The sequence below is a fragment of the Schistocerca gregaria genome, chromosome X (genome assembly GCF_023897955.1).
Source record: "Schistocerca gregaria isolate iqSchGreg1 chromosome X, iqSchGreg1.2, whole genome shotgun sequence".
Classification (NCBI taxonomy): Eukaryota; Metazoa; Arthropoda; class Insecta; order Orthoptera; family Acrididae; genus Schistocerca; species Schistocerca gregaria.
This window is the reverse complement of record NC_064931.1, coordinates 473,318,763-473,323,762: the sequence shown is the minus strand read 5'-3', so window position 1 is coordinate 473,323,762 and position 5,000 is coordinate 473,318,763. Positions and strand designations below refer to the sequence as shown.

At 52.8% G+C, this 5,000-nt stretch overlaps 1 non-coding gene across 1 annotated transcript; it reads right to left on the bottom strand.

The window, feature by feature from the left end:
* Positions 1-209: 209 nt before the first annotated feature.
* Positions 210-2,102, bottom strand: LOC126300089 (small subunit ribosomal RNA). The gene has a single exon (XR_007552890.1). It is a non-coding gene; the product is annotated as a small subunit ribosomal RNA (ribosomal RNA).
* Positions 2,103-5,000: the final 2,898 nt, after the last annotated feature.

The following is a 5,000-nucleotide window of genomic DNA, read 5'->3' as shown; positions in this document are numbered from 1 at the left end:
GCGAACGTCATTCAAAACCGGCGCCAGGCGCCAGGTACCGCAGGCCAGCCGCTCCAGAGCTTCAGCGCTCGTACCACACAACAACAACACTTCCGCTAGTTTTGAGAGGCACGCGTGGTTCCGCACGCGGCGCACGGCCACTGCCGTACAGGTAGCGTGTTGCGCGACACGACACGACACGCACATCGAAAGACATGCAGTCTAGTCGGTAATGATCCTTCCGCAGGTTCACCTACGGAAACCTTGTTACGACTTTTACTTCCTCTAAATGATCAAGTTTGGTCATCTTTCCGGTAGCATCGGCAACGACAGAGTCGATGCCGCGTACCAGTCCGAAGACCTCACTAAATCATTCAATCGGTAGTAGCGACGGGCGGTGTGTACAAAGGGCAGGGACGTAATCAACGCGAGCTTATGACTCGCGCTTACTGGGAATTCCTCGTTCATGGGGAACAATTGCAAGCCCCAATCCCTAGCACGAAGGAGGTTCAGCGGGTTACCCCGACCTTTCGGCCTAGGAAGACACGCTGATTCCTTCAGTGTAGCGCGCGTGCGGCCCAGAACATCTAAGGGCATCACAGACCTGTTATTGCTCAATCTCGTGCGGCTAGAAGCCGCCTGTCCCTCTAAGAAGAAAAGTAATCGCTGACAGCACGAAGGATGTCACGCGACTAGTTAGCAGGCTAGAGTCTCGTTCGTTATCGGAATTAACCAGACAAATCGCTCCACCAACTAAGAACGGCCATGCACCACCACCCACCGAATCAAGAAAGAGCTATCAATCTGTCAATCCTTCCGGTGTCCGGGCCTGGTGAGGTTTCCCGTGTTGAGTCAAATTAAGCCGCAGGCTCCACTCCTGGTGGTGCCCTTCCGTCAATTCCTTTAAGTTTCAGCTTTGCAACCATACTTCCCCCGGAACCCAAAAGCTTTGGTTTCCCGGAGGCTGCCCGCCGAGTCATCGGAGGAACTGCGGCGGATCGCTGGCTGGCATCGTTTATGGTTAGAACTAGGGCGGTATCTGATCGCCTTCGAACCTCTAACTTTCGTTCTTGATTAATGAAAACATACTTGGCAAATGCTTTCGCTTCTGTTCGTCTTGCGACGATCCAAGAATTTCACCTCTAACGTCGCAATACGAATGCCCCCGCCTGTCCCTATTAATCATTACCTCGGGTTCCGAAAACCAACAAAATAGAACCGAGGTCCTATTCCATTATTCCATGCACACAGTATTCAGGCGGGCTTGCCTGCTTTAAGCACTCTAATTTGTTCAAAGTAAACGTGCCGGCCCACCGAGACACTCAACAAAGAGCACCCTGGTAGGATTTAAACGGGGTCCGCCTCGGGACGCGAAAGCACCCCTTCGGCTCGCCCCACCGGCAGGACGTCCCACGATACATGCCAGTTAAACACCGACGGGCGGTGAACCAACAGCGTGGGACACAAATCCAACTACGAGCTTTTTAACCGCAACAACTTTAATATACGCTATTGGAGCTGGAATTACCGCGGCTGCTGGCACCAGACTTGCCCTCCAATAGATACTCGTTAAAGGATTTAAAGTGTACTCATTCCGATTACGGGGCCTCGGATGAGTCCCGTATCGTTATTTTTCGTCACTACCTCCCCGTGCCGGGAGTGGGTAATTTGCGCGCCTGCTGCCTTCCTTGGATGTGGTAGCCGTTTCTCAGGCTCCCTCTCCGGAATCGAACCCTGATTCCCCGTTACCCGTTACAACCATGGTAGGCGCAGAACCTACCATCGACAGTTGATAAGGCAGACATTTGAAAGATGCGTCGCCGGTACGAGGACCGTGCGATCAGCCCAAAGTTATTCAGAGTCACCAAGGCAAACGGACCAGACAAGCCAATCCGATTGGTTTTGATCTAATAAAAGCGTCCCTTCCATCTCTGGTCGGGACTCTGTTTGCATGTATTAGCTCTAGAATTACCACAGTTATCCAAGTAACGTGGGTACGATCTAAGGAACCATAACTGATTTAATGAGCCATTCGCGGTTTCACCTTAATGCGGCTTGTACTGAGACATGCATGGCTTAATCTTTGAGACAAGCATATGACTACTGGCAGGATCAACCAGGGAGCTGCGTCAACTAGAGCTGAGCAGCCGGCCGCCCGGGAGTGTGTCCCGGGGGCCCGCGCGAACACGCAAGCGTCCGCTCAATTATTCTGCAAACAGGAGGAGGCCGAGCTCCCCTGCACGATACACCTCGAAACCCTCTCAGGTCCCGGCGGCGCGCAGCGCCGTCCTAGGTACTTGGTCGGTTTCGAGAGAGGCGCAATCGCCCGGAGTTAGGCGAGTAGACGGTTTTAGTGCGAACACCCTTGCTCCCAACTGAGCTTGCCGCTGCCGACAGAGGCCCGGGAGCGTGCTGTCGTGGCATTGCCGGCGGGAGACAACACGCGCCACCTATGGTGACCGGCAGCTCCAACGCCAGCGCCACACAAGGGCAAAGCCCCACTTGGGTGCAGAAGCGAACTCTCCCAGCACAGCGCACGCGCCAACACGTCCGCACAACTGCGATACAAACCACCTGCGAGAACCGCTGGGGCGACCGAGCAGCAGACGGCGTCGCGGCGCCGAGTGCCAGGCGGCGGCGCATCCTCAACGCACACAGTCCTCAATCAGACCAGCACACTGCAGATGTCCACCGCGCTTCGCACCGGGCTCGGCTGAACCAACTTTGGCCGCCAGGCGCCGCGTGCAGGGTGCGCCGCAGCGTAGCTGCGCCGCCTGCCGAGCCCGTCGGCTGGCGCTCCTGCCACTCGGCGCCCCCCACCAGCCGCCTGTTGCGCGTGCGCCCACGCAGCGCGCGGCCAACACGCCGGGCGGCCCCCCTTCACCGGCCGGGAACAGTCCCACCAAGCCACCGCCGCGTATCGCTTCATACCCACATGGGCCTAGTCACGTGTGTGGATGTGGCGGGTACCGCTGAAACAACCGGTTAATAGCTGTACCGATCGTCGCCATCACAGATTCACCTCCAGCGTGAACAACCGCTCAACAACGGATTTCCAGTTCATTTGCGTATCTTGGGCAGTAAACGTAGATGTCCACCTACATTTGCGAATTCAACAATTCTTGCATGCCAGGATGTCATGTGTCACGACACGCTACATCAGACCACATACACACTGCGACATGTGCAGAAGAGAACACGTGGAAGGTGGCCCGCGCACGTATGCGATGTCCCTTCCGCGATCCACTGTCAACCGGCATCTGCGGCATGTCCCAGATATGGAACGCGGTCCACCAGGGTAGCACTTTGTGTGAGGCAATACGACAAAGTCGGAATACACGCGTCACTACATCACACGGCTCACGCTGACCTGACCTGACTCACCGCACCACCACCCCCAGCGACCCAGGGTGACATACAATGCGTTCGTACGTTCCTCCCACACGCCTCTACGGCGTACCACAGTGCAACCTAGCTGTTATTGGGAGACGAGACAAGTAGCATCGAGCACAACATATGGAAATTGAGATTCGACACCGTTGGGCACAGCCAGCGTACGGTCACACGTATCACACTACTTCACTCTGTACGTAACTACCGATGATCGGTACAGCGTGTGGGTTACGCGTACGACATCAGCGGACAATGGACACAGACCATACCACGACGTACACTGAGGGCGTCGACATCTGAACGCAACTGAACAGCTGCGAGGCTCATTTAACACTCAAACGCCAGACCGACCAGCTTGAGAGGACGGAGACACAAAGAGAGGGGCAGAGGGGGGGGGGGGGCGATATAGTCCTATTGCAGTACAATTGACAGTGGATAGCGGGAATATGTGGAAAGTAAGCAACACTCGCAAGACATCTACATGAGGATAACAACGACACCAGAGATTCCGAGCAGTGAACTATGTTAGGCAAAGGGACAACGTGGGTTAGGTTAAGGGACAACGTGGGTTAGGTTAAGGGACAACGTGGGTTAGGTTAAGGGACAACGTGGGTTAGGTTAAGGGACAACGTGGGTTAGGTTAAGGGACAACGTGGGTTAGGTTAAGGGACAACGTGGGTTAGGTTAAGGGACAACGTGGGTTAGGTTAAGGGACAACGTGGGTTAGGTTAAGGGACAACGTGGGTTAGGTTAAGGGACAACGTGGGTTAGGTTAAGGGACAACGTGGGTTAGGTTAAGGGACAACGTGGGTTAGGTTAAGGGACAACGTGGGTTAGGTTAAGGGACAACGTGGGTTAGGTTAAGGGACAACGTGGGTTAGGTTAAGGGACAACGTGGGTTAGGTTAAGGGACAACGTGGGTTAGGTTAAGGGACAAATTGAGTTAGGTTAAGGGACAAATTGAGTTAGGTTAAGGGACAAATTGAGTTAGGTTAAGGGACAAATTGAGTTAGGTTAAGGGACAAATTGAGTTAGGTTAAGGGACAAATTGAGTTAGGTTAAGGGACAAATTGAGTTAGGTTAAGGGACAAATTGAGTTAGGTTAAGGGACAACGTGGGTTAGGTTAAGGGACAAATTGAGTTAGGTTAAGGGACAAATTGAGTTAGGTTAAGGGACAAATTGAGTTAGGTTAAGGGACAAATTGAGTTAGGTTAAGGGACAAATTGAGTTAGGTTAAGGGACAAATTGAGTTAGGTTAAGGGACAAATTGAGTTAGGTTAAGGGACAAATTGAGTTAGGTTAAGGGACAAATTGAGTTAGGTTAAGGGACAAATTGAGTTAGGTTAAGGGACAAATTGAGTTAGGTTAAGGGACAAATTGAGTTAGGTTAAGGGACAAATTGAGTTAGGTTAAGGGATAATCTGGTACAACCACAGTTAGGTTAAGCGATAATCTGGTACAGCCACAGTTAGGTTAAGCGATAATCTGGTACAGCCACAGTTAGGTTAAGCGATAATCTGGTACAGCCACAGTTAGGTTAAGCGATAATCTGGTACAGCCACAGTTAGGTTAAGCGATAATCTGGTACAGCCACAGTTAGGTTAAGCGATAATCTGGTACAGCCACA